At 40.4% G+C, this 24,314-nt stretch overlaps 1 protein-coding gene across 1 annotated transcript in view; it reads right to left on the bottom strand.

Annotated features, from left to right (window-relative positions):
• Positions 1-24,314, bottom strand: part of LOC127684951 (zinc finger protein 260-like) — a 145,664-nt gene that overhangs the window by 65,670 nt on the left and 55,680 nt on the right. The gene's annotated exons all lie outside the window — the stretch shown is intronic.

Here is a 24,314-nt window from a genome sequence, read left to right as displayed (position 1 = left end):
GCCAAAACACTCTTTTTGATGCCAAGAAGTGCTTGCTGACAGGAGCCTGATATAGCTGCCTCCAGAGAGCCTCTCACAGAGCCTGACATATATAGATGCAGATCCTGGCAGCCAACCACTGAACTGAGCACGGACGGGATCCCCAATGGACGAGTTAGTAGAAGGATTTAAAGAGTTAAAGGGATGTGAAACCCCATAGCAAAAAGAACAATATCAACCAATCAGAATCCCCAGAGCTCCCAGGGACTAATACACCAACCAAGGAGTACTCATTAAGGGACCCATGCCTCCAGCAGCATATGTAGCAGAGAATGGCCTTGTTGGACGTCAATGGGAGGAGAGGTCCTTGGTCCTGTGAAGGCTGGATGCCCAGTGTAGAGGAATGGCAGGGAGTGGAGGCAGGAGTGGGTGGATGGGGGAACATCCTCATAGAATCAGGGGGAGGGGAATGGGATAGGTGGTTTCCAGGGAGGGGGACCGGAAAAGGGGATAACATTTGAAATGTGGGTAAAGAAAATATCCAATAAAAAAGAATGACATTCATATGTTTATTTTTGAATAATTTATGTAACTTTTGTAATTTACCAACCACACTTCCTAAGAGGAAATAAGGGTCTTGTCTTCCTTGTTTAAAAGAACTAATATTGTATTCATTAGCATACTCTGTGTGTTTTAAATTGCCTTACAGTGTGAAAAAATATTGTAAATAATTACTTCAGATGGGAACAGAGTCCTTGTTTAAAGTTCTTGCAATCTTATTGTAAAGACATCAATTTGGACCCACAAAGTCCATATCCTCAGCAGACATAGTAGTGCACACACCTATTCTGAGTTCTCCTACAGTGATATAAATATATGGCAGACAGAAGAACCTGTGCAGTCAGGGCCATCTATCCTGTAATATATAATGAGGAACAACAACAAAGCCGTAAATATTGTAAGGGGTAAAGAATGAAATCTTGTCCTTTGAAATCTTGGTACACACATGTCAACAGTTACAGAGGAGTGGACTATGTCTTGCTTGGTTTTCTATTGCTGTGATAAAGAGTATAACCAAAAGCAACATGAGCAAGACGGGGTATATTTGGCTTAAACATTTAGCCCACTGTGAAATCGTCGAGGGAAGAAAAGTCTGAAAATGAAGCGGAATAGAATTCTTGGAGCCAGAAATGAAAACTGAGTCCTTGGGACTATTCTACCTACTAGTCTAGTCTCTGAACTTATAATCTGTTCTCTTTCTCAGGATTACCTGACTATAGGTAGAACTTAACAGAGCCCCTATCAGTCATTACCGTGATATTTCCCTACAAACTCGTGTACAGTCCAATCTGATGTATGCTCTTTCTGAAATATGGTTTCCCTCCCAGATAACTATAACTTGTGCCACTTTCATGAAAAAAAATGTAGCCAGCACAATTGACATGGCTTCAACTCAACTGGCAAATATTTCATTATCAATTTTTAAGCTTTCCTTTTACATTGCCCACAAGATTTAATGTTATTATCATAATATAAAACAATCCAAGTTTTAAAGGTTCTTCATTCTTTCAAAAATCAAACATTTTTTTTTTAATTTTTGTTTTTTGTGTTTTTGAGACAGGGTTTCTCTGTATAGCCCTGGTTGTCCTGGGACTCACTCTGTAGACCAGGCTGGCCTCAAACTCAGAAATCCACCTGCCTCTGCCTCCCAAGTGCTGGGATTAAAGGCGTGTGCCACCACTGCCCAACCAAATACTAAATTATTAGTGTTTCCTTAATATATCCATTTTTTTAAACTGTGGGCTCCAGAAAAATCAAACCCAAGTTACATTTTCTTCTTTTAAAAGGAAGAACCCTTGCACTGTTCCAAGCAAAGCCAAGAAAAAAAAATTCCAGTATTAATAAGAACTCAATGTCCAGTGTTGGACCTCAAATCTTCAGTGTTAAAAGGTGATTTTGCAATTTGAATTCTCTAAATTCCCCCACAACACAAACACAGATTATAGCATAGACTGAGGTCCAGTTATCCCACACATGCTGCTGGTAAAAATGGCCATCCCAGTGTCTGAGGATCACTGACTTGCTGGGATTCTCCTGCAGCTAGAATCACACTTTTAGCAATGGCCTTCCTTCTCCCCTTTACATAATGCAACCCTGCCATGCCACATGGTGCCAAGCCTCACCATATTTCTGTGATACCTTTAATCTGGGGTTTCTTCTGTAGCTAAGGAAGTACCATCCATTGACAATGGTCTCTCTTCAGTTACTCCAGTACCTTTAAACAGGGCCAAGTCCAAGGTGTTCTCCATGACATTTCTAATCCCATAGTGTTTATACTGCCAAAACAATAACTCCAGGAAGACTATTGCATATTATATGATTCTACTTTGGTCATAAAGTATAGCCTTTGATATTTATGGAAAACAATTTTATTTTAGTGATCCTAAAGAAATATTTTTAAGAAAGTTTGGTAGCAGGAATAATTTTTTTTTATTATTATTCGATATAATTTATTTACATTTCAAATGATTTCCCCTTTTCTAGCCCCCCCACTCCCCGAAAGTCCCGCAAGCCCCCTTCTCTTCCCCTGTCCTCCCACCCACCCCTTCCCACTTCCCCGTTCTGGTTTTGCTGAATACTGTTTCACTGAGTCTTTCCAGAACCAGGGGCCACTCCTCCTTTCTTCTTGTACCTCATTTGATGTGTGGATTATGTTTTGGGTATTCCAGATTTCTAGGTTAATATCCACTTATTAGTGAGTGCATACCATGATTCACCTTTTGAGTCTGGGTTACCTCACTTAGTATGATATTCTCTAGCTCCATCCATTTGCCTAAGAATTTCATGAATTCATTGTTTCTAATGGCTGAATAGTACTCCATTGTGTAGATATACCACATTTTTTGCATCCACTCTTCTGTTGAGGGATACCTGGGTTCTTTCCAGCATCTGGCAATTACAAATAGGGCTGCTATGAACATAGTAGAACATGTATCCTTATTACATGGTGGGGAGTCTTCTGGGTATATGCCCAGGAGTGGTATAGCAGGATCTTCTGGAAGTAAGGTGCCCAGTTTTCGGAGGAACCGCCAGACTGATTTCCAGAGTGGTTGTACCAATTTGCAACCCCACCAGCAGTGGAGGAGTGTTCCTCTTTCTCCACACCCTCTCCAACACCTGCTGTCTCCTGAATTTTTAATCTTAGCCATTCTGACTGGTGTAAGATGAAATCTTAGGGTTGTTTTGATTTGCATTTCCCTAATGACTAATGAAGTTGAGCATTTTTTAAGATGCTTCTCCGCCATCCGAAGTTCTTCAGGTGAGAATTCTTTGTTTAACTCTGTACCCCATTTTTTAATAGGGTTGTTTGGTTTTCTGGAGTCTAACTTCTTGAGTTCTTTATATATATTGGATATTAGCCCTCTATCTGATGTGGGATTGGTGAAGATCTTTTCCCAATTTGTTGGTTGCCGATTTGTCCTCTTGATGGTGTCCTTTGCCTTACAGAAACTTTGTAATTTTATGAGGTCCCATTTGTCAATTCTTGCTCTTAGAGCATACGCTATTGGTGTTCTGTTCAGAAACTTTCTCCCTGTACCGATGTCCTCAAGGGTCTTCCCCAGTTTTTTTTCTATTAGCTTCAGAGTGTCTGGCTTTATGTGGAGGTCCTTGATCCATTTGGATTTGAGCTTAGTACAAGGAGACAAGGATGGATCAATTCGCATTCTTCTGCATGCTGACCTCCAGTTGAACCAGCACCATTTGTTGAAAAGGCTATCTTTTTTCCATTGGATGTTTTCAGCCTCTTTGTCGAGGATCAAGTGGCCATAGGTGTGTGGGTTCATTTCTGGATCTTCAATCCTGTTCCATTGATCCTCCTGTCTGTCACTGTACCAATACCATGCAGTTTTTAACACTATTGCTCTGTAGTATTGCTTGAGGTCAGGGATACTGATTCCCCCAGATTTCCTTTTGTTGCTGAGAATAGTTTTAGCTATCCTGGGTTTTTTGTTGTTCCAGATGAATTTGATAATTGCTCTTTCTAGCTCTGTGAAGAATTGAGTTGGGATTTTGATGGGTATTGCATTGAATCTGTATAGTGCTTTAGGCAAAATGGCCATTTTAACTATATTGATTCTGCCGATCCATGAGCATGGGAGGTTTTCCCATTTTTTGAGGTCTTCTTCCATTTCCTTCTTCAGAGTCTTGAAGTTCTTGTCATACAGATCTTTCACATGTTTGGTAAGAGTCACCCCAAGATACTTTATACTGTTTGTGGCTATTGTGAAGGGGATCATTTCCCTAATTTCTTTCTCAGCCTGCTTATCCTTTGAGTATAGGAAGGCCACTGATTTGCTTGAGTTGACTTTATAACACATTTGATTTCTCATATCATCTGATTAGCTGATAAAACCAATATTTCACTTCAGGAATACTTTTCTATTGCTAATCTTTAATGATTTGTCTTCCCCAGATATCCAGAAATAATGTATGATTAATACAAACACACCACATACACGGTCCTAACAGGTGTATTTATGGATTCATAAGCCAGGTCTCTATCATGGGCATTGCTCTCAGCATTTTATTTAAAGTTGATGCAATACCTTACTAGGCTCTAAATATTCTATGGCTATTACAGAAAGAAGTTCAAAAGACATCTACTATCATCACCTAATCAGTACGTGAAACATGTCCAGCAATATTCCCATGATTTAGGTACAAATGTCTATATTAGTTTGCTTTCCGTTACTGAGATAAATACCATGAGGAAAAGCAATTGGGGAGGGGGGAAGTCTTTACTTAACTTATACATACTTATTAAACACTATTATGGAGGGAAACCAGAGAAAATATTAAACCAGTGTAGGAATCTGGAAGCAGAAAGTACAGTTGAGGCAATGGAGCAATGCTTTATACTTCTTTAGTCTCCACACTTGTTTAGCTACTTTTCTTTCTTTTTTTTATTTATTTATTTATTTTTATTCGATATAATTTATTTACATTTCAAATGATTTCCCCTTTTCTAGCCCCCCACTCCCCGAAAGTCCCTTAAGTCCCCTTCTCTTTCCCTGTCCTCCCACCCACCCCTTCCCACTTCCCCGTTCTGGTTTTGCCAAATACTGTTTCACTGAGTCTTTCCAGAACCAGGGGCCACTCCTCCTTTCTCCTTGTACCTCATTTGATGTGTGGATTATGTTTTGGGTATTCCAGTTTTCTAGGTTAATAACCACTTATTAGTGACTGCATACCATGATTCAGCTTTTGAGTCTGGGTTACCTCACTTAGTATGATGTTCTCTAGCTCCATCCATTTGCCTAAGAATTTCATGAATTCATTGTTTCTAATGGCTGAATAGTACTCCATTGTGTAGATGTACCACATTTTTTGTATCCACTCCTCTGTTGAGGGATACCTGGGTTCTTTCCAGCATCTGGCAATTATAAATAGGGCTGCTATGAACATAGTAGAGCATGTATCCTTATTACATGGTGGGGAATCCTCTGGGTATATGCCCAGGAGTGGTATAGCAGGATCTTCTGGAAGTGAGGTGCCCAGTTTTCAAAGGAACCGCCAGACTGATTTCCAGAGTGGTTGTACCAATTTGCAGCCCCACCAGCAGTGGAGGAGTGTTCCTCTTTCTCCACACCCTCTCCAACACCTGCTGTCTCCTGAATTTTTAATCTTAGCCATTCTGACTGGTGTAAGATGAAATCTCAGGGTTGTTTTGATTTGCATTTCCCTAATGACTAATGAAGTTGAGCATTTTTTAAGATGCTTCTGCGCCATCCGAAGTTCTTCAGGTGTGAATTCTTTGTTTAACTCTGTACCCCATTTTTAATAGGGTTGTTCGGTTTTCTGGAGTCTAACTTCTTGAGTTCTTTATATATATTGGATATTAGCCCTCTATCTGATGTAGGATTTGTGAAGATCTTTTCCCAATTTGTTGGTTGCCGATTTGTCCTCTGGATGGTGTCCTTTGCCTTACAGAAACTTTGTAAATTTATGAGGTCCCATTTGTCAATTCTTGCTCTTAGAGCATACGCTGTTGGTGTTCTGTTCAGAAACTTTCTCCCTGTACCGATGTCCTCAAGGGTCTTCCCCAGTTTCTTTTCTATTAGCTTCAGAGTGTCTGGCTTTATGTGGAGGTCCTTGATCCATTTGGATTTGAGCTTAGTACAAGGAGACAAGAATGGATCAATTCGCCTTCTTCTGCATGCTGCCCTCCAGTTGAACCAGCACCATTTGTTGAAAAGGCTATCTTTTTTCCATTGGATGTTTTCAGCCTCTTTGTCGAGGATCAAGTGGCCATAGGTGTGTGGGTTCATTTCTGGATCTTCAATCCTGTTCCATTGATCCTCCTGCCTGTCACTGTACCAATACCATGCAGTTTTTAACACTATTGCTCTGTAGTATTGCTTGAGGTCAGGGATACTGATTCCCCCAGACTTTCTTTTGTTGCTGAGAATAGTTTTAGCTATCCTGGGTTTTTTGTTGTTCCAGATGAATTTGATAATTGCTCTTTCTAACTTTGTGAAGAATTGAGTTGGGATTTTGATGGGTATTGCATTGAATCTGTATATTGCTTTTGGCAAAATGGCCATTTTAACTATATTGATTCTACCAATCCATGAGCATGGGAGGTTTTCCCATTTTTTGAGGTCTTCTTCCATTTCCTTCTTCAGAGTCTTGAAGTTCTTGTCATATAGATCTTTCACATGTTTGGTAAGAGTCACCCCAAGATACTTTATACTGTTTGTGGCTATTGTGAAGGGGGTCATTTCCCTAATTTCTTTCTCAGCCTGCTTATCCTTTGAGTATAGGAAGGCCACTGATTTGCTTGAGTTGATTTTATAACCTGCCACTTTGCTGAAGTTGTTTATCAGCTGTAGGAGCTCTCTAGTGGAGTTTTTTGGGTCACTTAGGTAGACTATTATGTCGTCTGCAAATAATGAAAGTTTGACTTCTTCCTTTCCAATTTGTATCCCTTTGACCTCCTTATGTTGTCTAATTGCCCGAGCTAGTACCTCAAGTACAATATTGAAAAGATAAGGAGAAAGGGGGTAGCCTTGTCTGGTCCCTGATTTCAGTGGGATTGCTTCAAGTTTCTCTCCATTTAGTTTGATGCTGGCTACCGGTTTGCTGTATATTGCTTTTACTATGTTTAGGTATGGGCCTTGAATTCCTGTTCTCTCCAAGACTTTAAGCATGAAAGGATGCTGAATTTTGTCAAATGCTTTTTCAGCATCCAATGAAATGACCATGTGGTTTTGTTCTTTGAGTTTGTTTATGTAGTGGATTGCATTGATGGATTTCCGTATATTGAACCAACCCTGCATTCCCGGGATAAAGCCTATTTGATCATGGTGGATGATCATTTTGATGTGTTCTTGGATTCGGTTGGCAAGAATTTTATTGAGTATTTTTGCATCGAAGTTCATAAGGGAAATTGGTCTGTAGTTCTCTTTCTTTGTTGGATCTTTGTGTGGCTTTGGTATCAGCGTAATTGTGGCTTCATAGAAGGAATTGGGTAGTGTTCCTTCTGTTTCTATTTTGTGGAACAGTTTGAAGAGTATTGGTGTTAACTCTTCTTTGAAGGTCTGATAGAATTCTGCGCTGAAACCATCTGGTCCTGTGCTTTTTTTTGGTTGGAAGACTTTCTATGACTCCTTCTATTTCTTTAAACATTATGGGACTGTTTAGATGGTCTAGTTGGTCCTGATTTAATTTTGGTATTTGGTATCTGTCAAGGAAATTGTCCATTTCCTCCAGATTCTCCAGTTGTGTTGAGTACAGTCTCTTGTAGTAGGATCTGATGATTTTTTGGATTTTCTCAGTTTCCGTTGTTATATCTCCCTTTTCATTTCTAAGTTTGTTAATTTGGATACTTTCTCTGTGCCCTTTGGTCAGTCTGGCTAAGGGTTTATCTATCTTGTTGATTTTCTCAAAGTACCAGCTCCTGGTTTTGTTGATTTTTTGTATGGTTCTCTTTGTTTCTACTTGATTGATTTCGGCCCTGAGTTTGATGATTTCCTGCCTTCTACTCCTGGGTGAAATAGCTTCTTTTTGTTCCAGGGCTTTCAGGTGTGTCATTAAGCTGGTAATGTATGCTCTCTCCATTTTCTTTTTGGAGGCACTCAGGGCTATGAGTTTTCCTCTTAGCACTGCTTTCATTGTGTCCCATAGATTTGGGTATGTTGTGTTTTCATTTTCATTGTGTTCTAAAAAGTCTTTAATTTCTTTCTTTGTTTCTTCCTTGACCAAGGTATCATTGAGTAGAATATTGTTCAGTTTCCACGTGTATGTGGGTTTTCTGTTGTTTTTGTTGCCATTGAAGATCACTTTTACTCCATAGTGATCTGATAGGAGGCATGGGATTAGTTCGATCTTCTTATATTTGTTGAGGTCTGCCTTGTGTCCAATTATATGGTCGATTTTGGAGAAGGTACCATGAGGTGCTGAGAAAAAGGTATATTCTTTTGCTTTAGGGTGAAATGTTCTATAAATATCAGTCAATTTCAATTGATCCAAAGCCTCAATTAGTTTTACTGTGTCCCTGTTTAGTTTCTGTTTTCCCGATCGGTCCATTGAGGAAAGTGGAATGTTGAAGTCCCTCACAATTACTGTGTTAGGTGCAATGTGTGCTTTGAGCTTTAGTAAGGTTTCTTTTACGAATGAGGGTGCCCTTGCATTTGGCTCATAGATGTTCAGAATTGAAAGTTCTTCTTGGTGGATTTTTCCTTTGACCAGCAAGAAATGTCCTTCTGTGTCTCTTTTGATGACTTTAGGTTGAAAGTCAATTTTATCTGATATTAGAATGGCTACTCCTGCTCGTTTCCTGTGACCATTGGCTTGTAAGATTGTCCTCCAGCCTTTTACTCTGAGGTAGTTTTTATCTTTGACACTGAAGTGTGTCTCCTGTATACAGCAAATTGTAGGGTCCTGTTGCCTTATCCAGTCTGTTAGTCTATGCCTTTTTATTGGGGAATTGAGACCATTGATGTTAAGAGATATTAGGGAATATTGATTATTACTTCCTGTCATTTTTGATGTTCTTTTTATATTTGAGTGGTTATCTTCTTTTGGGTTTGATGAAGGAAGGTAACTATCTTGCTTTTTTCCAGTGTGTAGTTTCCCTCCTTGTATTGGAGTTTTCCTCCTATTATTCTTTGCAGAGCTGGGTTTGTGGTAAAATATTGTGTGAATTTGGTTTTGTCATGGAATATCTTGGTTTCTCCATCTATGGTGAATGAGAGTTTTGCTGGGTATAGTAGTCTTGGCTGACATTTGTGTTCTCTTAGAGTCTGCATGAGATCTGCCCAGGATCTTCTAGCTTTCATGGTCTCTGGTGAGAAGTCTGGTGTGATTCTGATAGGTCTTCCTTTATATGTTACTTGGCCTTTCTCTCTTACTGCCTTTAATATTCTTTCTTTGTTTAGAGCATTTGGGGTTTTGATTATTATGTGACGGGAGGTATTTCTGCTCAGGTCCAGTCTGTTTGGAGTTCTGTAGGCTTCTTGTATATTCATAGGCATCTCTCTCTTTAAGTTAGGAAAGTTTTCTTCCATAATTTTGTTGAAGATATTTGCTGGCCCTTTCTGTTGTAAATCTTTACTCTCATCTATACCTATAATCCTTAGGTTTGGTCTTCTCATTGTATCCTGGATTTCCTGGATGTTCTGGGATACAAGCTTTTTGCATTTTGCATTTTCTTTGACAGTTGAGTCAATGGTTTCTATAGTATCTTCGGCATCTGAGATTCTTTCTTCCATCTCTTGTATTCTGTTGTTTATATTTGCATCTATGGCCCCTGATTTCTTCTCAAGGTTTTCTATCTCCAAAGTTGTCTCCCTTTGTGATTTCTTAGTTGTTTCTACTTCTGTTTTTAGGTCCAGGATGGTTTTGCTCATTTCCATCATTTGTTTGTCTGTGTTTTCCTGTAATTCTTTAAGAGATTTTTGTGTTTCCTCTTTCATGACTTCTGCCTGTTGACTCAAGTTCTCTTGCATTTCTTTAAGGTTTTTTTGCCTTTCTTCTTTATTGGCTTCTATCTCTTGGGCCTTATTCTCCTGCATTTCTTTAAGTGTTTTTTGTGCTTCCATTATACGGGTTTCTAGCTTATTCATGTTCCTCTGCATTTCTTTAAGAGATTCATTCATGTCCTTTTTGTGTTCTTCTAGCAGCATCATGAACAGTGATTTAAAATCCAAATCTTGTTTCTCTGGTGTGTTGGCATAACCAGGACTTGCTGATGTTGGAGAGTTTGGTTCAGATGCTGCCATATTGCCTAGATTTCTGTTAGTAGCGTTCCTGCGTTTGCCCTTTGCCATCTTGTTCTCTGGAGCTAATTGGTCTTGTCTCTGGCTGGTGTTTCAGCCTCCTGAGAGGCTCTAGGGCTATTTCTGCAACACTAGAGGGCAGGGTTTTCCCTTTTGCAGATTGCTGATGTGCTTTCCTCCTCTTGGGTGCCCTTGCAGCCCTAGTGTTCTTTGCCCCAGATTGTGTCTGTGAGCCAGAAGGTGCCCGTTTGCTCCTTCAGGGAGCGCTGAGGCTGTATGCTGCAGGGACCTTTTCTGTGTGCTGATCTCTCTGCTGGGCAGCAGAACTCCCAACCGGGTTGGTGCACACAAGGCTAGCCTAGCTGCTCAGGCCCTGAGTCTAGGCATAAGCCTGGCAGGCCAATGTCAGAGCAAAGTTCCCCTCAGCTGTGAGTGTTAATTGGGTCTGTCAGGTGGCTAGGATGGTGGCGTGGGCGCGCTCTCTGAGAGTGCTGGGAGAGTCTGCTGGGCTAACAACCTCCTGGCCAGGTCAGCACACAGATGACCCACCGAGCAGCCCAGGGCCTGGGGGCAGTCCAGGGCCTGACCGTCTGAGACCCCTGCTATGTCCGCCTTGGGCTATGCCTGTTAGCTGGTTTGGTTTTGTCTGCTAGTCTCTCTGGCTTCCCGTAGGCAAAATGGCAGCGGTGCACGCCGGCCCGGGCAAACAAGCTCCTGGCTGGGTCAGCACACAGATGGCCCACCGAGCAGCCCAGGACCTGGGGGCAGTCCAGGGCCTGACCGTCTGAGACCCCTGCTATGTCCGCCTCGGGCTATGCCTGTTAGCTGGTTTGGTTTTGCCTGCTAGGTCTCTCTGGCTTCCCTTAGGCAAAATGGCGGTGGTGTGCGCGCCGGCCCGGGGAAAAAAACCTCCTGGCCGGGTTTGCACCCCGGTGCCCCCCCCCCCCATCAGCCCAGGGCCTGGGTGTAGGCCAACGCCCGTCGGGCTTAGATCCCCACGATGTTGGTCTCGGGTTATATTTGCATACCTCAGTCTGATTTCTCTGGCGACCGAGAACCAATATGGAGGCCTCGTAACTGACTGGCGGGAGGCAGAGTTCTGATGTGGCTTCTGTGTGGTGAAAGGCACCGTAAATCCGCCGCTGCTTGCAGCCTGGCTGGCCAGCAATGGCCAGTGGTCGTGGGCGCAGGGTCTGCCTGGACCCTGTCCGCTTGGTTCTTTAGCTACTTTTCTTAATGAAACATTTGGCCTTTTATATTCATGTGTGTGTGTGTGTGTGTGTGTGTGTGTGTTCATGCACATATATACACACATATGAATGTACATGAATGAATGTTCACATACAGAACACAATCTAATGGCATATATTCTCCATGTAGCTAATGTGACTTACAGTTTAACTATGCATCTTGTAGGTTTGGGGAACTAAACTCAGGTCCTCTGAAGGGGAGTTGTGTGGTCCTACTCAGGGTGCCAGGTACCAGCTCTCTCACATGCCGCCTTCCTTCCTTCCTTCCTTCCTTCCTTCCTTCCTTCCTTCCTTCCTTCCTTCCTTCCTTCCTTCCTTCCTTCCTTCCTTCTTTCTTTCTTTCTTTCCTTTCTTTCTTTCTTTCTTTCTTTCTTTCTTTCTTTCTTTCTTTCTTTCTTTCTTTCTTCCAGGCTGGTCTTGAACTCAGAAATCTGCCTCCCTCTGCCTCCCAAGTGCTGGGATTAAAGGCATGTGCCACCACTGCCCAGCAATCCTAGCTCATTTCAAGTTGACAAAAAAAAAAAAAAAGAACTACCATGGGCCACAAAGTACTAGACCATCTGGTATGAAAGCAAACAGTCCTCCAATGGGGGAGTGAGGTTGATTATAGGAAAGACAGAAACAACAAGCAAGAGACAGAGGTTGGAAGCCTGCTGGTGAATACCATGCCAGCAGCAAGTGTATTCTCATAGCCTTCTTGTCCTAGAGTATCATGAAAAACAAGACCACAGGCTAACAGAAACAGTTTGCTAAAATATCCACAAGACATTTGCTCGCACCCAGAAAACTCCCTTGTTCCTTCCAAGAAGCTGATTAGACTCTTCAGCTGCAGCTGTGAGCCTCACAGGCAGCTCCCCTTTTCACTCCCTGCCTAGGCAGCCTTGGAAATCTGCCAACAGACCTTGACCGGCCTTCACTCTGCCTAGTAGGCAGACTTTCTCTCTCTCTCTCTCTTCAGAGAGGGGGCAAAGAGCTTCCAAAATATATAAACATTAATAAATAAGGCTATCTAAACATGCATTTCATTTATTTATTTATTTATTTATTTATTTATTTATTTATTTATTTATTTATGTTTTTTGAGATATAGAGTCTCTGTGTAACTGAGACCTGGCTGTCCAAGACTTGCTTTATAGACCAGGATGGCCTCAAACTCACAGAGATCCTCCTGCCTCTGCCTCTTAAGTGCTTGTATTAAAGGTATATTCTGTCATGTCCAGCTCATGGCATTTAATTTTAATGCTTTCTACTTATCAAGTACCACAAATGTGTGCTGAAATTTATTCAGACAGTTGCACTGGAAATGAATTCTCTTAATTCTTATTATTCTTACTACAAGGAAAATGATCAAGTTACTTTTTCCTAAAAGTATATCATACAGGCAGGTGAATTTATATGGTTTTCACAAGTATTTGTGTGCTTCCTTTTCACATCAAAATTAGTGAAGATGTAGTAACGGCATAGAAAACCTTCCACAAATCATGTAAGGGTGTTCTGTATATAACAAATTGACTGTGAGAGTAAGTCTTTTCAAAAACTAACTACGTAAATAAATCAACAACCAAACACATTGATCATAGACAGTAGCAAGGAAGAATTAACATCCTTTCACTTATAAATTCTGTACTGAGATAATTGATTTAGTTACGGCTTTATGTGTGTGAACAGACATGTTGACCAAGCAATTCTTATAAAAGACAACTTTGTTTGGGCAGAAAGTTTTGGCTGGCTTACAGGTTCAAATGTTCAAGGCAGGGCACATGGTAGCATCCAGGTATGCATGGGAACAGAGGAGCAGAGAGTTCTACATCTTGACCAGAAGGAAACTAGAGGAAGACTGACTCTTCTTACCCACTGGGCATAGCTTTAAAGTCCACTGCAAAAGTGAGGCACTTCTTCAAAATAGGTCATACTTCCTAATAGTGCCACTCCCATGCTCCACACACATTCCACTCCCTCCTCCCAATAGGCTTGTTCAAATATATGAGCCTATAGCTGCCATATCTAAGCCTAATGCAAAATACATTTAGTCCAACTTCAAAAATCCCATAGTCTATCACACTCTCATCAATGTTTAAAAGTCCAAAATTCAAAGTCTTTACTGAGATTCTTACAGTCTCTTAAATGTAATTCCCTATAAAATCAAAATCAAAAAGGAGATTATATACCTCTGACATCACAACATATACATTACAATTCCAAAATGTCATGCTGGAACAATACTGGACTAAATCAAGACCAGAAATCAGCTGGCAAACTCAAAACTCAGTATCTCCATGTGTGATGTCAAAGCACTCTTCATATCTCCAATTCCTTACATCTGTGTTGACTGCAAAAAATTTCTCCTGGGCTGGTTCCATTCTTTGTTAGCAGTCAGCAAGAATCGCATGGCTCTGGCTTCTCTAACATCTTGGAATTTCCCAGGCAACTTCAATATTATAGCTTCTTCTTCTACTATATCCTCTGGGTTTCTGAAAATGAGTTGGGTTATTTTTCTAGGTCTTCTCTCTGTAGCACTCTAGGCTCTGGTTAACTCTACTCCACTGGTGCTGCTGTTCTTTTTTAATTTTAATTTTTGTTTTATTATTTATTTATTAAGCTTTATTTATTATATGTAAGTACACTGTAGCTGTCTTCAGACACTTTTTCTTCTCTCTCTGGCCTTGCTTGCTCCAACCCAAAGATTTGTTTAGTTATATGGAAATACATTGTAGCTGTCTTCAGACACACCAGAAGAGGGCATCAGATCTCATTATGGATGATTGTGAGCCACCATGTAGTTTCTGGGATTTGAACTCAGGACCTTCAGAAGAGCAGTCAGTGCTCTTAACTGCTGAACCATCTCTCCAGCCCTGGTGCTGCTATTCTTGATGGTAATACCATGGTACTAGCACCTCCAATACATTGGGGCCTTCTGTTGCACTACGCTTCACCAGTTGCCTCTCATAGTCTCTCCTGGTGGTGCTAAGCCTCAACTTCTTTGCATGACCCCTTCAGTCCTGGGCTGTCAACTGCAGCTGGAGCTGCACCTTCACTAATGGCCTTTCCTAGGCTCTCACAGTACCAAACCTCATGATCTACATGAATGACCCCTTCATGCCTTCAAAAGCAGTACCACCTAGGTGATTCTTACCTGTTATTAAGTCTAGGTGCAGCACAAGTCCCTTCTATTCCTGATTCTAGAGCAACAGCACAAACACAAAAAATAAGGTTAGTTCAGTGGGATCTTGCCCTGAGATCACCACTCCCTTAGTCTGTGTATCACCTTGAACACAGGATTCAGTTCCTTTCTACTTCCTGGTACCCCTTTATTACTTGAGCCATGTATTACATACTTTTTCTTTTTAGGCTTGCTATGCTTGATCAAAACACCCGTCAGAGGACTGACCCACAGGTTGAAGTCTAAGCTAGTTTTTTTGGCACCTTCTTTGTCAAAATGATTAATCTGAATCCTTTCACATTAGCCTCAGGCAGACTCTTCAGACAATGGCAAAATAGCAGCCATGTTCTTCACCAAAATATCACAAGAACAGTCTCTAGGACACATACTAGCATTCTTCTTTTTTGAAAATGCTTGAGCCAGACCCTCACAGTTCAAATTACCTTAAGCACCAAAGTATTCCTACTAGGGTGGCTCATTGAGCTGCCGTGACTTAAAGCATTCCATGACTTTCCAAATCCAAATCCCCCAAATCCACATTCTTCCAAACAAAAACATAGTCAGGTTTACCATAGCAATAACCCAGTACTTGTACCAACTTCTGTTTTAGTTATTGGTTTTATTGCTGTGAACAGACACCATGATAAAGGCAACTCTAATAAAGGACATTTAATTGGGGCTAGATTACAGATTCAGAGATTCAGTCTATTATCATCAAAATGCCTTCCTCTTTTTTAAAAACCATTCTAGTTACCATATAAGTTGAATAAGTATTTAATGTTACTCTAGCAACAAAATCATATTGCACTTAGACTTGCTTTCTATAAGAGAAGAGAAATGGCTCAGTTGTTGGTGATCTTGATCCTCTAGCATGACCATTCCATTTACAGGTCAGCCAAACAAATGAAAAGAAAGGAAACAGTGAACTCCATGGCAACATTGTAAGTTGTCTGTTCCTGAGGTCCCTGTAGGACGATCATAGTCTACATTTTCATTCTACCATATTGTTTAACCCTGGCTAGACTAAGATTGTCATGGGTTCCAATCTGAAGTCTATATGAAGGATTTTTCCACTTTGAGGTAACACATTTAGGTCATGCTTCCACTCACATATTTTAAATGCTGTATTCTAAACTTGCTTAATTCTAACTTTGTTCTATTACTGTAGAACCTATGTGACTGATTTATAAAAAAGCAATATATATATATTAAATTAATCTGTTTTACTATGTCATGTTCACTGATATTTGGCTCCAGAATTAACTTCTTTTTGGTTTGAATGTAAAATATCCTCTGAAATACTTATGTTTTGAGGATCATGGATCCCAAGCTGACAATGCCATTTTGCAGTAAATGGAGCCTCCCTGGAGAAAGAGATTACTGTCAAAGCACTCAAGGTTTAGAGCTTTTTAAAAATGGTTTCTATTTGATTTCTGTCTCTTGACTGCAGTCCCAATTATCAAGCTAGATTCCCAGCACTGTCCCCAAATCTAAGCTATCATAATGGAATATTTCCCCTGGAGATATATCTCTATCTCTATCTATCTATCTATCTATCTATCTATCTATCCATCTATCTATCTTCCCTGCTAAAATATTAATTTCATTCTTTGCATTACATGTTGCCAGTTACAGTCAGAAAACAATTATCAAAGAGCTTTTTCATGTTCACTTGTAGGACAGAGGTTTATTTTTATATCACTAATTGTTGAACCTACAGGTCAGGACTCACAGAAAAATCTCTCATTTATGTAACCATCCAAGTCAATGCCAGGTACCAACTTATAACCAACTATTTAGATTTATGATTCTTATGGAACTGTAGTTACTGACCATTGTGAGCTGCCAATGTCATGGCTGGGAAGGAAAATGCTTCTAACAGTGCTCTTCACAACTGCCTCAGTCCCACTAATTAACTTTTAATAAAGTAAAATAGAAAATAGTAGAAAAGATATTTTGAATACAAAGACCAAGTTTGAAAACACCTGCAGGTAGGTAGTGGAGTATGCCTAAAAGAATATATGTAGCCAGGCAGTGGTGGCACACGCCTGTAATCCCAGCACTCTGGGAGGCAGAGGCAGGCAGGTTTCTGAGTTTGAGGCCAGCCTGGTCTACAGAGTGAGTTCCAGGACAGCCAGGGCTATACAGAGAAACCCTGTCTGAAAAAAACCAAATCCACCCCCCCCCCCCCAAAAAAGAATATATGTATGCTTCAGGCGAAGAGATGAAAGAGTGGGGTTACCTAAGTCCTTTAGAGTCCAGGCAATTTTATCAAAATCTCAAGTAGATGAACAAGGACCTACAAGCTTTGAAGTTTTCCCTGCTGAATTTTGGTCTTGCTTTTGTTTGTTCATCCCTTGCTATTTTCTGATTCTTTGTAGATAAGGATTTTTACCCTGTGACATTGTACATAGGAAATCTAACAGTCTGTCTTAAAGATATGGTATAGCAAGGTTAGATAAAAAGTTTTTACCATCTAAGAGTTGAAGAAAGATGCGGTGGTTAAATGCCAATGACTCTCTTCGACTCACACGCTTGAATCCTTATTTTCTCGTAAATGGAATTGTTTGGGAAGGAGCCGGGTGTGGCCTTTTTTGAAAGGGGTGTGTCACATGGGTTCATTTTGAGACGTTAAAAGCTTCTGGCAACGCTCATTGTGCTCGCTATTTTTTGTCTGAGGTTCAAAGTGTGAGCTCTTACTTCTTCCTGATCCCACGTGTTTATGCTGCCATCATTGACTCTAATTCTTTGGAACTGTAAACCTAATTTGATGCTCTCTATTATAATTTGCTTTGCCCATGGTGTGTTGTATGACAACAGTAGGAAGGTAAATACACAGAACACAGAAAATCTTCCCTTCCAACTATAGATATAGAAGGACACATATACATAAGTGTTCTCTGGAAGTTCAGGACACAGAAAATCTTCCGTTCCAACTACAGGAAAGAATATTTTCCAAATATTATCCCTAGAGTAGTTATGATATGTCCCATGCCTTTGAAGTTAGGAGTGATCCCAAGATTGAATCGATATGTATTATTTATTACAGTGTGTTAGTAAATCAAGGTCAATTGGAATTCTAAATGAGACCTTGTCTCAAACAAAGAAAACAAATCAAAATTATATTTGTAAAGGACCAGCTGATAAACTTTTTTTCTTTCTGTTCTTAATTAATCATAAAAGTAAAATTTTGTTAATTTCTATATTGCTCCCTATGGTTTTTTTCTCTAATCATGTTCCAAGTTGAAGGTCAGTTTGGTTTTTTAACTCGTTTTTTCTCTATAATCTTGAGATTTACACAGTGTAAATTGGTTCCATTGTTCATGATATGTTTTAAGAACTGGCAGATACTTAATTAAATTACTAATTACAAAACAAGGTCACATTTGTTATCACTTACAATGTACATCATTCATGAGTTTCTTTTTTTTTTAAAGATTTATTTATTTATTTTATGTATATGAGAACTCTGTTGCTGTGCAGATGGTGGGGAGCCTTCATGTGGTTATTAGGAATTAAATTTAGCACCTCTGTTCACTCCAGTTGGCCCTGCTAACTCTGGCCCAAAGATTTATTTATTATTATAAATAAGTATTATAAATAATTATTTATTATTATAAATAAGCTCCAGCTTGTTATAATTTATTGTTATATATAAGTACACTGTAGCTATCTTCAGACACACCAGAAGAGGGCATTATGGTAGTTTTGAGCCACCATGTGTTTGGTGGGATTTGAACTCAGGACCTTTGGAAGCACAGGCTCTTATCCGCTGAGCCATTTCACCAGCTCTGCTTGTGAGAGAAAAGCTTCCTCTTGGGCTGGAGAGATGACTCAGAAGTTAAGCGAACTGACTGTGCTTCCAAAGGTCCTGAGTTCAAATTCCAGCAAACATACGGTGGCTCAAAACTACCATAATGAGACCTGATGCCCTCTTCTGGTGTATCTGAAGACAGCTACAGTGTACTTATGTATAACAATAAATTATAACAAGCTGGAGCTAGCAGAGGTCCTGAGTTCAATTCCCAGCAACCACATGATGGCTCACAACCCTCTGTACAGCTACAGTGTACTCATATACATAAAATAAATAAATAAATCTTTAAAAAAAAGCTTCCTCTGCTCTTACTCAGGGACCCTTCTCTCTGTCAATTCAGAGCAGACTGCTAGACTGATCTTAGTTATAAAGTAATTTTTGCCTGATAACATTTTGATGGTTTCTTCCTGGTTCATGACACCACAATAGTATACACCTTAAAAAAAAAAATTAGGTCTATTTGGAATGGGTTATACTGTGGAAGTGACTTTGTAGAATACTGTGGCCTCAAATTCCTGAATATAAATTTGTCCACAAAGCACATGCTATTATGCTTTGAGATATTCATGTTTGAAAATGAGTGTTGGGGTACTGATTCCACATAACTGATACGATATTTAGAGTGATTGTGTTGTCAGAGTCCTCCAGTGCTTCTTTTATGTATGTTATTAATTTCATTCTTCTTTGCAGTGTTTGCATGTTGACTACATAGCCTGGACTTTTTTCCTTTTTTCTTTTTTTAAATGATTTATTTATTTTATGTATGACTATACTGTTGCTCTCTTCAGACACACCAGAAGAGGGCATCAGATCCCATTACAGATAGTTGTGAAACAACATGTGATTTCTGGGAATTGAAATCAGGACCTCTGGGAGAGCAGTCAGTGCTTTTAACCTCTGAGCCATCTCTCTAGCTCCCAGGATGGGCTTTCTGAAAACTCAAAGTGATCTTCCTGCCTCTGTGTTCTATTTGCTGGAATTGAAGAAATGTGCTACTATGCCCAACTTGAACAATAAGTCTCTCTCTCTCTCTCTCTCTCTCTCTCTCTCTCTCTCTCCCCCTACACACACTCACACACACACAAATAATTTAGTTGTTATTTTATCTTATATGAGGGTTTTGGCTGTGTCTTAGGATTTTACTGCTGTGAACGGACACCATGATGAAGGCTACTCTTATAAGGACAACATTTATTGGGGCAGGCTTATAGGTTCAGAAGTTCAGTCTACTGTCATCAAGTCTGGACCATGGCAGCATCCTGTTAGGCACGGTGCAAGAGGACCTGAGAATTCTATATCTTCATTTGAAGGCAGCTAGATGACTGGCTCCTATGTGGTTAAGAGGAGGTTCTTGGGGTCTACCCCCTTAATGACACATTTCCTCCCATGAGGCCACAATGACTACATACAACAAGGCTACACTTCCTGATAGTGCCATTCCCTGGGCCAAACATATTCAAACAACCACATTCTACTATGTGGTCCCTATAAGTAGGTTTGTTCAAACACATGAGTATGGGGGGGAGGGGCATACCTAGCCATAACATAATAAACAAATACATTTAGTCAATCTTCCATAGTCCCTTTGGTCTATAATGGTCTCAACAATGTTAAAAGTTCAAAGGTCAAAGTCTCTTCTGAGACATTCGATAAATGACTTAACTGTAATCCCAAAGCACAAACTGGGCGGTGATGGTGCACGCCTGTAATCCCAGCACTCTGGGAGGTAGAGGCAGGCGGATTTCTGAGTTCGAGGCCAGCCTGGTCTACAGAGTGAGTTCCAGAATAACCAAGGCTATACAGAGAAACCCTGCCTCAAAAAAAACCAAAAAACAAAAAAACAAAACAAAACAAGCAAACAAACAAACAAAAAAGCAAAAAACAACCAAAGCACATCAGGAAACCAACTAGACAAAGTCCAAGTCTGATAGCAATTTGGTCCTCAGTCTTCACATCTCCAAATCCCTTTTCATTTTTGTTGACTGGGATAAACTTCTTTCTCCTGGGTTGGTCCCACTCCCTGTTAGCAGACTTCCTCAGCAGACATCCCACAGCTCTGGTTTCTCGAACACATTGAGGTCACTAAGGCAACTTCAATCTTACAGCTTCCTGTTCCAGTGTCAAGGATCCACAAGTGATCTTCTGTGATCCTACCAAGGGCTTGAGTGACATCTTCAGGTCTGCCTTCTGTAGTACTCTTATCTCTTGTTGACTCTACTCCACTGCTACGGCTGTTCTTGATGAGCATTCCATGGTAGGAGCATCTTCAATGCATTAGGGTCTTCTGATGCAACTAGGCCTCATCAATAGCTCTCATAGTCTCTCTTCATGGTGCCAAACCTTAACTTCTTTTTGTGACCCCTTCAGTCCTGGTCTATCCACTCTAACTGAGCCTGTACCTTCACTAATTGCTGGGATGATTCTAACACATGACCAAGTCCAGCTGCAGCAGGAGGTAAAACCTTGGCTGTCTCTGGAACACAGCTTCTTTGTGCTTTTAGAAAACACTTCACAGATTATACCTCAGTGATGTTGGGCTCTTCTTCTTCTTCTTCTTCTTCTTCTTCTTCTTCTTCTTCTTCTTCTTCTTCTTCTTCTTCTTCTTCTTCTTCTTCTTCTTCTTCTTCTTTTTTGAGACAGGGTTTCTCTGTGTAGTCCTGGGTGTCCTGGAACAGGCTGACCTCGAACTCAGAAATCTGCCTGCCTCTGCCTCCCAAGTGCTGGGATTACAGGCATGTGCCACCACGCCTGGCTGTTGGGCTCTTCTTAATCACCACTAAATTCTTAGCTCAGGCTAACCAGTAGTCCCAGTATCCCTGTCTATTTTTTATTCTAAAGCCAGAGCCACATGGCAAAAGCTGCTTCTGTCACTTGCTTGAGCTGGAACATGGCCTCCTTGTTCTATTACATTATCACCAGCTTTCTGTTTTTCCAACTCTTTGACTGCCTAAGCTTGGCTGTCCTGGAACTTCCTCTGTAGATTGACCTGGAATTCTGAGATCTGCTTGACTCTATCTACTGAATGCTGGAGTAAAAGACTTGTACCACCGCACCTGGACTTAAGCTATTCTTTATTTGAAACTTGCTCTGTACCAGGCTGGCCCTAAACTCAGAGATATGCTTGCCTGTCTCCTGGAATTAAAGGTGTGCACCTCCGTGCTTAACTGCTTGGAGTTACCACTCCCTTAATTTGTGTATCTCCTTGATCAAACATTTTAGCTCCAATTCACTTCCTGATGCCTCACTATTGAACCATACATTTCATATTTTTCCTTTCTCAGCTTGATCCTTTTTTTATCAAACCAGTCTTCATCATACTAAAGCAGAGAACAGAGTCTACGCTGAATTTTTTGAGAATTCCTTTGTCATTCAATTAATTTGAATCTCTTTACTGTAGCCTCAGGTAGACTTTTCAGACAAGGGCAAATACCAGCCATATTCTTCACCAAATTACAAACAAATACACACACACACACACACACACACAGGGGAAAAAAACAGTCCACATACAGATGTTTTCCACTGAATCTTCTTGGGCCAGGTCTCACAGTTAAAATCACTCTTAACAACAAAATCTTCCTTATTGCTACTAGTATAGCCCCTTAAGCACCACTTGAAGCATTCTACAGCTTTCAGCTATGCTGTGTCCCTCCAGCATACTCCCACCCAGCTGCTTCATTATCTATGCTTATCAGAGGAGGCAAGCAAGATCTCCAACTTCTTTGCAATGTTAAAAAAAAAATATACTTGCTGCCTCCTAAGTATCAAGGGGTTGGGTTCTTGGGTTCCTGATTCATAGGATAATCAAACGGGATCCTGGAATAAATGACCAAATTAATATGTAAAAAACAAAACAAAACAAAACAAAACTGGGCTTTTGGTCCTTAGGAGATGAACTAGCAGGAAGTGATAATAGTATTTAAAAAAAAATCTGTAACAAGAGCTGAGCTATCTGGAGAGCAAAGGAAGCTCTTCAAGTATTTTTTTGTTCTAATGGGATTTCTGAGGCCAGCAACCTCAAGAATTACTGAAAGAGGTGACAGAGCTCTGTTAAAATGTTTTCTAGCAGCTATCCGGACAAGCCTGTCAGAGAAGAAAACATAGCTCTTTTGAGAATGTTTTTGTTGTTTTGTTATTTGCATTCTGATTTTGATAACCCAAAATTACTTTTAGCATTTTTCTATCAGTATTTTTGACTTGGCCAGGAGATCCAAGATTTTTTTTTCTGACTTTGTTTAAAAAACCCATGAGACACCTAGAGAGCTTTTAGAATTTTTGCTAGCAACAAGAGGTGTCTTGACCAGAAAGCTAACCTGTCTCAACCAGAGAGTTTTTAGGATAGCAAGTAAAATCTGTCTAGAGCAGAGCAGAACACCATCTCATCTGGAACGACATCTCAGCAGAACATAGGCCACAACTATGTTATGAGTTGACTCATAACTAGTAGGTGAAAAGTACTTGCAGTTTGCCTGAACTCTGAAGAAGACACAAAGCAAAAAACTCATTCTCTAATATCCCTCTTTAGTTGCTAATATTCTGGGCACCTTTCCACTTGTGGGACAGGTTGGTAACTCCACTGTAAGTTGAGAAATGGGCTATGCAAGTGCCATATCCACCTTAGTAGAATCTGTGTGACAAGTTCCACAGACTGAGGCAAAAACTTCAAAAGAAGGAGGCCTCCTGGGACTGCTTGTAGAACTCTTTGCTGGAGCAAAATATTGAGCTATAGTTTTGGCTGTTCAGCTCCCTGCTTCTCCCTTTTGTGGACAGTGACCCAGTGCTACCTTGGTGCAACTTTGGAGCTGTCCCGAGCTCCAGTCACAGCACTCAGTAGTCACTTCCCCTTCTTCCTCCTGCAATCCAGGTCCAAAGCTTGCATGCTGGGGACCACCCCAGTCGGATATGGGGGACCCTGGGACCTAGTCCTTGAAGACTAGGTGGGTAAGGATTCCATGGTGACAAACAGAAACAAACACAGAGGCAGTCTGAATCTGAGTGTATTTTTCAGCTCTTAAGCATGGCAATTTATCTGTTTTGTCTTCTATTCCTTTTCTTATTTACGAGATGTTCCTGACAGCCTACGCTGAGATTTTAAGCAAGAAATTGGATAAGAAACCATCCCTTGAGATGGGGTCACTAGCCATGACCTTATCTCTGGGAAAACCAGAGATTTACTTCATAAATCATTTACAATGTTACAAAATAGTATTATGATAGATAAAAACTTTCCCAACGACAAAGTTTCGGATGGCTATATGTGTGTCATCAGAAGTGGGCTTTGGTATATAGTAAAGAGAGCCTTAAATAAAAAATAATTAAAATAGATTAAATTTACACCTTGAGGATTCACAAAAACTTAGGTACTAGATGTTAGATAATAACTGACCATAACATAGATGTTGAATAATAACTGACCATAACAATTTATTAACCTGCTCTTGGGACTATGCCATTAGCTTTGGATGATTTTGTGCTTTAGTGTACCAAATAACAACGATATCATCTGTCCTATCTGTGTTGCTCTACTAAACACATCTTCTAAAAGTTGTAATACTTGCTTCATTATGTATAAAAATCCTTGCTTAAGAGCTGAAAAATACACTCAGATTCAAACTGTCTCTGTGTTTGTTCTGTTTGTGACTGCGGAATCCTTACCCACCTAGCCTTCAAGGACCCTCATCCCTGGGACCCCTGTGATATCCAACTGGAGTGGTCCCCAGCATTCAAGCTGGGAACTTTGAATGCAGAAGAAGAAAGGGGAAGTGCCTACTGAGTGCCGTGATTGGAGCTCAGGACAGTTCCAAAGTTGCAGCAAGGCAGCGCAGGGT

This window comes from Apodemus sylvaticus, chromosome 5 (genome assembly GCF_947179515.1).
Source record: "Apodemus sylvaticus chromosome 5, mApoSyl1.1, whole genome shotgun sequence".
Lineage (NCBI taxonomy): Eukaryota > Metazoa > Chordata > Mammalia > Rodentia > Muridae > Apodemus > Apodemus sylvaticus.
This window is presented reverse-complemented; position numbering and strand designations above follow the sequence as displayed.